At 38.9% G+C, this 12,131-nt stretch overlaps 1 pseudogene across 1 annotated transcript; it reads right to left on the reverse strand.

The window, feature by feature from the left end:
* Nucleotides 1-8,489: 8,489 nt before the first annotated feature.
* On the reverse strand, nt 8,490-10,621 carry LOC104590266 (cytochrome P450 CYP94D108 pseudogene; annotated as a pseudogene). Its single transcript, XR_016082789.1, has one exon. The product of XR_016082789.1 is annotated as a cytochrome P450 CYP94D108 pseudogene (transcript).
* Between the last annotated feature and the right edge of the window lie 1,510 nt (nt 10,622-12,131).

Below are 12,131 nucleotides of genomic sequence, written 5' to 3' on the forward strand. Positions count from 1 at the left end.
CATGTTATAGTTCATGATGAACGGATTGAAGGAAGGAGGCAAAGAATTAAGGATAGCATCTATCTGGGTCGCAAGGTCCAGCCCGGATCCAAGAGCCTCCAGTTCGTTGATATATCCCATCATCCGAAGACAATGATCGTGAACTTGTTGGCCCTTGGTCATTTGTGCGGTCACGAACAATTTCAAGACCTTTTGTCGAGTAGAACGATTCTGCTCTTCATACATCGTCCTGAGACTGTCCAATATGTCCTTGGCAAGTTCGATCTGATCGAACTGCCTCTGTATTGGGTTGTCCAAGGAGGCAATGATGTAACACCGGGCAAGGGAATTTTTCTCCTCCCATTCCTGATAGTCTCTCCATCGGGCCTCAGAAGCCCTATCTCCCGGACACTCTGCGGCAGGATTCTTTGCCACTTTGTCTAGCTTTTCAGAAGCTTGGACCAGCATAAGGTTCCTGTACCAATCGGCATAGTTTGGGCCCTTCAACTTGTTGTCATCAAGCAATTTTGCAAATGATCCATTTGCCATTTTCTGATAAAAGAGCAAACATCAGTCCACAACCTAATTTGATTCATGTTCATTTCATAGATATGGATTTTAATCTACGTTCCATTTCCATTTATTCATCTCTGAGATTTCCCTCCTTTCTCAGTGATGGAGACTACGGGTTGTCTCTGGAAATGTGGGAAATCACATAGGGTGCATGGAGCCAACTGTTTCAGCTGCATAACCCCACCACCTTTCTGTGAAGGATCATATCCACTCATCATATGAGTTTTCCCTTTGACCTCTGTCAGACAAGGTTCAGAGCCGTTTTTGGGTAAACCTTTCTGTCTAGTGAGTGATTACCCATCATATTCGTGAATGCCAAGGTACCGTGAGAGAGTTCCCATTTTCTGGTGAAGCCTCTCCCACATCGGTCTATGACGCCCCTATCATCTTATGAAACACTCAGACAAGCCCAACAGCAAATGGATAGCCCATTTTCTGGTGCGTTTCCTCATTACTGAAGGACTCATCCTCATGCTAATGATGGAAGGCCTTTAGAGAGTTCATCATATGAATCTCCCTATCTCATGCACTCATATTAGCTAGAGGGAACAGTTAATTACGCCCTAGTTCTTATTTTAGGTCAAACCAAAGTGGCTCCCATTGACTTTTATAAAGCCAGATTTCGGTGGGCCTAAAACGGCTAGGGTTCCGCACGTTACCTCTTGATGAGGTGTGGGGCCCACCACTGAGGGAGGTCATCCAATGACCAAAAGGGACACCATGGAAACGATGTGCATTCAGCCATGGTGTGCGCAAGAGCCACTGTCGATTGAGCATGGGCCAAGTACTTATGGCCCATGTACGTAGCACATCACACATCCATACATCACATGCAGGGATAAATTGATTCAATTAACCATCTGTAAAGCCCATTTGAAGCCCATTTTAAATCCATAATATTAACCATTAATATTATCTAGGTATATGGGCCGAATGGTTCAACCCATATAGCTTTAAATGTTAAGTGGGCTTTCAGCAGTTTTAACCTTTTAAAACTGGGCCTTTACAGGTTGGGCCGAATTAACCATTTAATTAAACACCAATCCTTCGGCCCATTAGCGGGAAAATTAGGGCTGACTTTCAGCCTTGATTAAACCCTAGATTCGGTTCAAACTATTTGAACCAATCTTGGTTCGAATGGGTCTAGGGTTTGATCTTTAATTAAATCTTTAATTCAAGAAAATAATCTGAAATTAAATACTGATGAAAGAAAAAACAAGAATCAGTCAATCAGGGCTGTTCGCACAATCCATCCTGCAAAACAGAGGTTAGATCACAGAATGCAGTTTCACAAACTGCAAATCGCAGATAGCGATTCTCCCATCTGCAAAATCTCCTTCTCTGCGAAATCTCCTTTTCTGCGCCGCCATCTTCGATCCAAAATAAAATAAATAGAAATCCTATTTCTATTAATAATTACATCAGATCGAATACCTATACATTGAGTCTAGAAAATAAAAAAAAAAAATTATTTACAGACCAAAATAATTCAAGAACTGCAAAATCGCAGGTTCCCTGCGCAAAGCAAGAATTCGATCTCCTCTTGTACGAACAGTCCATAAATCAAGAAAATCATAAAGAACAATTCTAAATAATAATCAGATTTATGTAAAATTAATTTCAGATTATTCGCCCATTAATTTTGGGAACAAATTTCCCAAAACCCATATCTGCGCAAATCGGGTAGAACACCTTCTGCCCATTTGCGCAGGTTCAGATCTGAAACAAACTGGTTCAAGATTTGAACCTGGCTCTGATACCACTGAAGGGATGAGAGATCCATCGTATGGACGCCCAAAGATTGCGGAATAAGGGGGCGAATTTCAAAAATTTTTCTCTCCCTTCAACTGAGAATCGCATTCCCTATTTTAGAAAATCTTATTTTCAATGATCATTCTTGTACCATAAACTGAACCAGATCTGAACCAAAAGGAGTAAGACAGGATTATACCTGATTCGGAGAAATAGTATCTCCCAACGAAGGTGTTCACGCCCAAGGAATGATCCAAAGACTGCTCCCACTGAAGATGGCGCAGTGCAAGATGGAGCAGAATCAACAGTGTTCTTCTCCAAGAACTCTGTCCTTCGCAAGAATCAGTAGGATGGTACGTAAGCACAGCTTCCTTTCAATCCTTTCTCAAAGAACTAATGTCAAGATCCAATCTTGACTTCTCCCACAACTGGAGATCGAACTGGCAAACAAGGCGGCAAGAACAGGGAGGCGGCAAGAGAGTATTTGCAGTGTGCAGAATTCTCTCTTATTGATTTCAGCACTAAAGAAAATCTGATGTATATCTCTAAAGGCTGCCGCCCCCTCCTTCTTTTGTTAACCTAAAAAAAGATCAGCTCCTAATCTCATTAGGAGTTGCTTATCCAAATCATATTTGGATCAGCCTTCTCTTCAGGTGATAAGGATAAACTCTTATCTTATCTGCAGATTAGATTAGCTTTCTCCTAATCTCATTAGGAGGTTTCTAGATCTGAATCACATTTAGATTTGGACTCTCTGAGTGGATAGGGTCAAGACCCTATCCTATCTGCTAATCCATCTCAGAATTCGCCCCATTATTAACTAAATAAATAGCCTAGTTCGAAATGGGCTTTAGGCCCATTAAGCTTATGTACTCACTTAACTTTCCTAACTGCTGCCCAGTTGGGCTTCCTTGTATGGCGTGGGACCCAAGCATTGATCTACATATCAGCCACATGGGTTTGGCCCAGCCTTTATTACAAGGCCTGGCCGAATACATTGTTATGGATAGTGCACCCCCTGAAACCCATCAAATGGGATCTATGAAAGAATGGTAGGATCCATCTAATGGACGCCATAAAGGTTGCGGAATGGGTGGGGCGAATTTCAAAAATTTACTACCTTCTCCCAACTGGGAATCATATTCCCTGAATTTAGAATACAATATTCAAGGATCTACTTGAACCCTAATCAAACCAGATCTGTACCAAAAGATAAATGGGAGGATTATACCTGATCCGGAGAAGCAGTATCTCCCAAAGTTGGTGTTCACGCCCAAAGAATGCTCCAAGATCTGTCCCTGCTGAAGATGACACAGCTGTGGATGGAACAGAACCAGCAGGGTGCGTCCTACACACTGGATCCTTCACAAGAATCCCCTGGATGTACTAAACACTGAATTCTTTTAGTCTTTCTTGCAAGACTGATGTCAAGAACTGGTTTCTTGACTTTCTTTTCTGCAAGGATCAAATCTTGCAATAATGCAGATGGCGGCGGCAGGAGGAGATTTCCAGAAACGAAAAGGCTGAACTGTTTTCTTTTCTGGAGAGAATGAGATCTAATCTCAATTCACAGGAACCCTTCTTGCTTACAAAAACCTCTTGGATCGAAATCTGATTTCTCTCTCTTGGTTCATTCGAAAATCTCCTCCCTTTCTTCTTGATTAAGAAATCTCCTAATTAGGAGTTATCCCAATCCAAATCAGTATTTGGATAGGGGATAATCTTAATCCCTTTCCCAGATAGAGTTAGCTTACTCCTGATCTTATCAGGAGGTTACCAGATTCAAATCTGATTTGAATTTGGTCTCTAAGAGTGGATAAGGCTAAGAGCCCAATCCTTTTTGCTAACTTCAATCTCAAATTCGCCCCATTGATGGGTGATCATATCAGCCCACCTCGAAATGGGCTTTTGGCCCATTAAGTATTCAGTGTTTAATTACTTTCCAATCTGCTGCCCAATTGGGCTTCTTTGTATGGCGTGGGACCCAAGCATTGATCTACACACCAGCCACATGGGTTCGGCCCAGCCTTTAATACAAGGCCCAGCCGAATTCACTGAAAATCTCAATGAACCCCTTGAGTCCATCGTATGAACCCTATGGGCCCAACACTTACATTAAGTGGTCCCTGGGCCAAGCCATCTTATAAAAACCCAGGGACTGTGGGCAGGTGCAAGATTAGCCCATCAGGTATTATCCTAAATGGTCTTACACTTAACCTCTCAGCCCTTAATGATCAAGCACTGCCCGACAAGAGAGGACCTCTCCCTCGGCTGCAAGGAACAGTGCCGCACTCTCCTCTCACATGGATCCCGAGAATTAAAACCATTTGCAAACATTTTGAAACCGTACATATATATGTAAATATATTAATTTTGCAAAAACAAAATTCCAACAATTGAAATCAGCTGCCGGCAGTTTGGTTTCCATCAGAGAGAGTGCATTCCCGATCATTACCCTTTGTCCGACAAAGTGGCTGATTCTGTCACTATGACCACCCACTCAGATGAATTCTCAAACTGCCCCAACATACCCAGGTTTTGATCCCCACTAAGGATCTCACTGATTGGCATATCAAAGGCAGGCTGATCCAGCACCTAGTGAAGTGTCATAATCGAGTCTAGGGGTCAGATGTAACTTTCCAGTTTTGCCCATCTATCTCCAAGGTCCAGGGCAAGACTGGAAATCTGGTCCGGTTCAAGGATTCAAGTAATCCCATGCTGTATGTGCCTCGGGTCTTACCCTGATGGCTGAGACAGGCCATCCCAACACTTGGTGGCACACCAGTATCAGCCTTGGAAGGATAAATCTCCCCAGACTTATCCAACGGCTGTGAACATTTAAAACTAACATGAGTCTCTACAAATGTCCAGTTTTAGGGTTTTACACAGAATTAAACCAAACAACATGAATCAAACATGCACTTTATTTATTTCCACGAAATAACAAAAGTACATCAAAATGATTGAAGCTAAGGGCATACAAAACTGTCTAACAATCTATGGGCCCAACACTTACCCTAAGTGGTCCCTGGGCCAAGCCACCTTGTAACACCCAGGGACTGTGGGTAGATGCAAGATTAGCCCTTCAGGTATTATCCTCAATGGTCTTACACTTAACCTCTCAGCACATAATGATCATACACTGCCCAACAAGAGAGGACCTCTCCCTCGGCTGCAATGAACAGTGTTGCACTCTCTACTTGTATGGATCCCGGGAATTAAAACCTTTTTGCAAACATTTGAGAAACCATAATATATATACTTTTATATCTCATATAAAATATACTTTGCAAAACAAATCTCAACGGTTGAAATCGGCTATCGGCAGTCTTGGTTTCCATCAGTGAGAGTGCATCCCCGATCATTACCTTTGTCCGACAAAGGGGCTGATCCTGTCACTATGATCACCCACTCTGATGAATTCTCGGACTGTCCCAACATACCCAGGTTTTGACCCCCGCTAAGGATCTCACTGATTGGTACATCAAAGACAGCACAATCCGACACCTAGTGCAGTATCATAATCGAGTCTAGGGGTCGGGTGTAACTTTCCAGTTTTGCCCATCAATCTCCAAGGTCCAGGGCAATACTGGAAATCTGGTCCAGTTCATAGATTCAATTAATCATACACTGTATGTGCCTAGGGTCTCACCGTGGCAGCTGAGACAGGCCACCCCAACCGACTTTGTGGCACCACAGTGTCAGCCTTGTCAGGATAGGTCTCCCTAGACCACCCACTGGCTGTGAACATTCTAAACTAACATGAGTCTCATTAAGTGTCCAGTTTAAGGGTATTTCACAGAAACATACAAGGGAACATGAATTAAATATGCACTTTTATTCATTTACAATAAAGTCATAAAGTACATCATTCTGATTGAAGCTAAAGGCATACAAAACTGTCTAACACCAACTACCTAAAAATATTCGTAGAATCTCTCTCCTAAAGTATCTCCTCTAAGCCATTAGGAACTTATCATGTTGCCCCACTCCCCAATCAATTCCGAAACTCTATCCCCCCAATCTATATCCACTCTCTCTCATTTAAAATAGTCATATCAATTTATAAATACTTGAAGACATTTAATATTTAATCTAACCAATATTCAATGGGTATTAAATAGTGTTATTTCCAAAAGTTTAATAAATACGGTTAGTAAATTACCAGAAAATAAACATTCTTATTAGTATAGTTAGTAAATTATCAAAAAATTAATAAATATTGTTATTAATTAACTCATCGTAAAAGTATTGTGGGTAAATACTTTAATATTCATGTTAATTAACATCATTTTATAGAAATTGAAAGCTCTTTAACTAATTTCCATAAAATTGAGAATTATATTTAACAATTTTCAAAATGTATAAACATTTAGTTATTCTTATTATTGTAGTTAATAACCAAATGCAGATGGGGGGATAAAATATTATAATGTTGGAAAATGAAATTATTAATTAATTTATATTGTAAAATAAAAGATAAATTAGTGTAATTGTGTTAGTAAACTACCCAATAAAAATAAATATTTAATAACAATTTAAAATAATTTTTAATAAATCTCCATAAATACACAAATCTAATAAAAATGTAAAAACTTTTTGTAAAACTACATTTTCATAAAATAAAATTTTGGAAATTAAAAGATATAAAATTTATAAAGTTTATTTAAAGTGTATTAAATAATTATTGAAAATTATTGAAATATTTTGGAAATTTTAGGAACATTTATTACATTTGATAAATTTTAGAATAATATTAAAAAATTATGTAATTTTCATTGAAAATTATTGAAAACTATTAAAGATAAATGAGTGTGGGAAAGGTAAATCTATAATTTGAACTAATAATTACACAAATTATTAAGATAAATTAGTATAATATTGGGAAAATAAAACTATTGATTAGCTTATATTAGAAAATATAAGATAAATTAGTGTAATTTTGTAAGTAAACCATTTAAAAAGAAAATAAATTATTTGACCACAATTTAAAAGGAAATTTGAATAAATATTCAAAATTATACAAATGTAATAAATTTTCTAAATTTTTCATAAAACTACATTTTTGAAAATTAAAGACAATTTAGTATACTTTTTAAAATTTACCATGTGCCTGATAGTCAGTATATCCTTTTGATCATTTTTGTCATCAAGTTGAATATTGGGTTACGAGGAGTGGGTGCCTTGCCTTGAACCTGCCTGACACTAGATACAGGGCGAGGATGGGGTAGGCTGTCTTGACTACGGGGCTGGGACAAGGATGGGGTGCCCCACCCCACTGCCATTCCTATATAATTGTTAGCTATTAGTGAAATTAATAAAAATGTTAGCTTTTGTAAATTTTAAATATTTGTTCATATTAAATTAACAATAATTATTTTCTATAAATCAACCTTAAATAAAAAATTCAATTATTAAATTTTAAATATTAACAATAAATTTGAATACTTTTAGTTAATTAACATCAAATTTTGATTATTAATTTATCAATTAATTAATAGTAAATAAAATTATTCTATCTTTTGGATTTTCCTATGCATCACACGGGTCCCCACTAGTGTTAAATGTGGGGAAAAGTGCTGAAATTTGAAGATTTAGGGTGGGTGTTTGTCACAAATAAAAGTTCAAGGGGCTATGTGTCACTGCCCCCACAAAGTATTGCGTGGCAGACTGAAATTTACCTAGTTATTAATAATAGAATATTAGGTCAATTTCTAAAACACCCCTATAATTTCATACATTTACTAGAATGTATCTTATAGTTTGTATTCTATTAAAACACCCCTTATAATTTGCAATGGATTATTTAATCCACTTTCCATTAGATGACAGTCAAAGATGACAGCTTTTGACCTTAACATCCATATGAATAAATTTAATGAAAAGAACATAAATATTAAATATCATTTTTGCCCCTAAACACGAGCAACCATTCTACTTGTCTCCATTTGATCAATTTTGTTTTTTTGTAAGGAGTAATCTTAGAATAAAAAAAAACCGTGGGCACATATGCTTTTGAACATTTTTCATTTGGTTTAAGTGATTATGTTATTATTTTTAAATTGCAAAACAAACACTTTTTAGTGAAAGAGAAATTAAGTAAATAGGTGGTGCTTTAGTAATGAAAATTATAGGATAAATTTAATGAATCAATGAAATTATAAGGGGTATTCTAGTCAATGGCGTTGAAATATTCAACGGAGATGACGTATTCTATTAATGCATAATAAATGTTGCTACCCAACCAATTTAACCTCATTCAAATTCATACATGCCAACTGCAAATCAGTTCACACAACATGATCTAATCACTAAAAAAAAAAAATACACCATTGGCCTGGCTCCTTAGATCTTCTGCTACAAACACATGTTCCAATCCTCCCCGCCATATATGAGACGTGTGGTGTGAGATTATATTGGTAGAGGGTTGGAAGGTGTTTTGTTGGCAGGTGATCCAGACTCCTTCCCTAAAGCAAAACTTATCTATTATCAAGACATTCTTATTTTAGATTGTGAGCACCAGTTGAATCGTTTTGATCAATCAATCGCAGCCTCGCATCTTTCCCTTACTCTCATAGGCAGCCCATCTTTCATCCTAAGCGTCAATGAGAGAATCTGCTTGGGAGCTCTGTACTTGTCAACCAAGTCGAGATGGAACCTCGACAGCACTGATGCAACCACCATCTTCATCTGCATATGCGCCACATCTTTTCCCAGGCATATCCTGGGTCCGGCATGGAAGGCCGGAAACCGGAACGGACTTTCCTGCCGGCATATTCCATTCTCCAGCCACCTCTCCGGCTTGAAATCCAGGCAGTCTTTCCCCCATATACTCTCCATCCTGCCCATTGCGTATGCGTGGTACGTCACGCACCATCCCTTACCGACGAAGGTTCCGTCCGGCATGATGTCATCCTGCAAACACTGCTTCTCGTCCAATGGCACCGGCGGATACATCCTCAGCGATTCTGAGAGCGCCGCTTTCAGGTAGTGCATTTGTCCCATGTCATCGAAGTTAAAGGCTTCGCTGCCGGTACCGTTACGATTCCTGATGGATTTCATCTCGTGTAGTATGTTTCCCTCGACGTCTGATCTTGACGATAAAACCCAGAAGAACCAAGTAATAGAAGACGTCATCGTGTCTCGTCCTGCAAGCATGAAGCTTATGATAATGTCGCGAAGGAACTCGGCTGAGTTCGACTCGTTCGCAATGAATCGTGACAGTAGATCATCGGTGTCTTCCTTCTCGCCCTTCTCTTTCATTCTCGACTTTATTATATCATCCGCAAAATCATGAACGATAGAGATTGCTTTTCTCATTCTTTTCTCTGATCCTATGTTGAGCGCCTTCTTGATCCTCCACATATAGGGCAAAGCATAGAAGAATCGCCCAGCGCTGTACGTCGATGCTTCGCCAAATGCATTCATGAATTCTGTTCCAGTGGTTCCTTCGCTGCCGAGACAACCTGGGTCCATGTTGAACGATAATCTACAGACAGTATCAAACGAGAAACGCTCCAGAATATCTTGCATGTCTACAACCTGGTTCAGCACACTTGCTCTCTTCAGAACAGGAACCAATCTCGTCTGAATCTCCTCCTCCACGCTCTTCATGAAAAAGTTCCGAAGTGATTTCGTGTTGAATTCATAACTCGCCGTCTTTCGCTGGATCTTCCAGATCTCTCCGTCGGCGTTGAAGATGCCTCTGCCAAGGAAGTCTTCTAAGTAGGATGTGACACGGGAGCCTTTTGGGTAGTTATGGAAGTTGCTCTTGAGCATATGTTCGACGTTTAGTGGGTTTGCAGTAATGATGCCGTGCACCTTGCCGGGGTGGTGGTAGTCAAGAGTATTAGTGGGGAGTCTGGCAAGGACTTCTGAGCTCCAATCCAGGAATCGGTGCCGGTTCTTTATGAATTCTGGTAGCACTCCGAAGCAAGGGAAGGGTTTTATGGCTACATTAGACGAAGATTTCTTCTTTGAAGCGTAGAGAGAGAGATAAATGATGATAAGTAAGAAAATGAACAGGAGAGATTGTGGAGAGAGTGGATACATCTCTGTAAGTGATTGTGGAGAACGACAACCAGTTTCTTGAATACAGTGATAGGTGATCGCCTGATAGGTGGGGGGCTGAATTAAAATTCTTGGGGATATTGAATGTGGAGGTGATCAGGTGAGGTGGACTGAAATCTAAATTTTTCTACTGTTTTCCAAACAACATTAATATACTGCACATAGAATCAATGCTTTTACACGGTAGGGCCATGATATTTCCTTTAGCAGCGTACCTTTTGTTGGAGGCCCCACCATTTCTGTATATGTTATGAATTGGAGATTTAAATGGCCCTTACGGGGTGTCTCAGTCGGTATCAATTAATTATAAATAGGGGTGGAAACGGATCGAATTCGAAACCATTTAAAAATTCGATTCGATATATGATGGACGTTGAAAATTAATATTCGAATTCGAATCTGATTAAATATTTGAACATTCAATTTAATTTGAATTCGATTAATTAATTATTTTAGATAATTAATAAATATATAAAATAAATATTTTAGTGATATAAAGTATATAAATTATTTATATAATTTAATTATTATATATAAATATATAAATTATTTATATAATTTAATTATTATATATAAATTGTATAAAATATTTTATATTATATATAAGAATTAAATAATTGGTCGAATTCGGATATTTATCGAATCAAATCAGGTCATATCTGAATTCGAATTTGATTAATTATTCGGTATGAATAGGATATCCGAATTTGACCGATTAGATATTCACATTATCCGAATTCGATTCGATTATATCAAATATGGAATTCGAAATCAGATTTTCGAATACCGTTTACACCCCTAATTATCAACAATCACTACTTCTAGGAATCGGTGTTGACACGTAACAATAAGGTGGGTTTGGCCGTCAATCGATGGAGTCTGGTTCAATCGGATACAAAAACATAAAACATTTATTTTCATTTCACACTCAATTCGAATTCCCCCTTCCTATCCTCATTTCGACCCCTAGCACAATATTAGCTCATCGGTGCCTTCACTCCACACTGACGCCTCTGAAGGATGAAGCCACCGGCGACCCTGTCCATGGTTCTTTCAATTTTTGACTAAATCTCTCCCTTTTGCCGAGAACATAGTACATGCAATTGAATGAAGTCTCTTTGTATGGGATGGAAGGAACAGGTGAAGAAGTGATTGCAAATGATGCCATGGAAGGTGAACACTTCAGAAGGAAAGGAAACGATCATGCCCTAAAACCAAGCAAGCACAATGTGTTGGATCCATCCGTCATGTTTATATCTCTGGGAAGTGGTTGGGCCAAGAGCTCACCCCAAGGATTTACAAACGCTTTACACAGTCGGAGCTTAAACAGATGTGTAAGCTTTATAGCTGGATCAAAACCTATGTATGCTAGCCCTCATTCTACTAATGATGCAGGAGTAATGGTTGAAGAATTGACATTGAATAATTACAAGAACCCAAATTTATTTGTACATCATAGCTCAAACAATCGGGAAGGAGTAGTGGTTAGGCAAGGCAAGTGGCAAATCCTTTATCAGCTAGCTGGTGGGTTGGGAAGTGAGAGTTCACATGGGCATATGGTGTGCGTAGGCAAGATATGAACCAGGTGGTTGGTTGTTCATATCAGACTAGGTGGTTGGTTGTTGTTCCCACCAGTGTAAGGGTTCGATCTATTGAATAGAGAACACAAGAAGCCCCTTGTAAGAAGAAGAAGAAGAAGTACCATCGGACGATTTGTTTCTCCCCGCTAGTGGCTTCGTCATTCACGGGGGCACAAG

The sequence above is a fragment of the Nelumbo nucifera genome, chromosome 2 (assembly GCF_055504915.1).
Source record: "Nelumbo nucifera cultivar China Antique chromosome 2, China Antique-T2T, whole genome shotgun sequence".
Taxonomy (NCBI): Eukaryota; Viridiplantae; Streptophyta; class Magnoliopsida; order Proteales; family Nelumbonaceae; genus Nelumbo; species Nelumbo nucifera.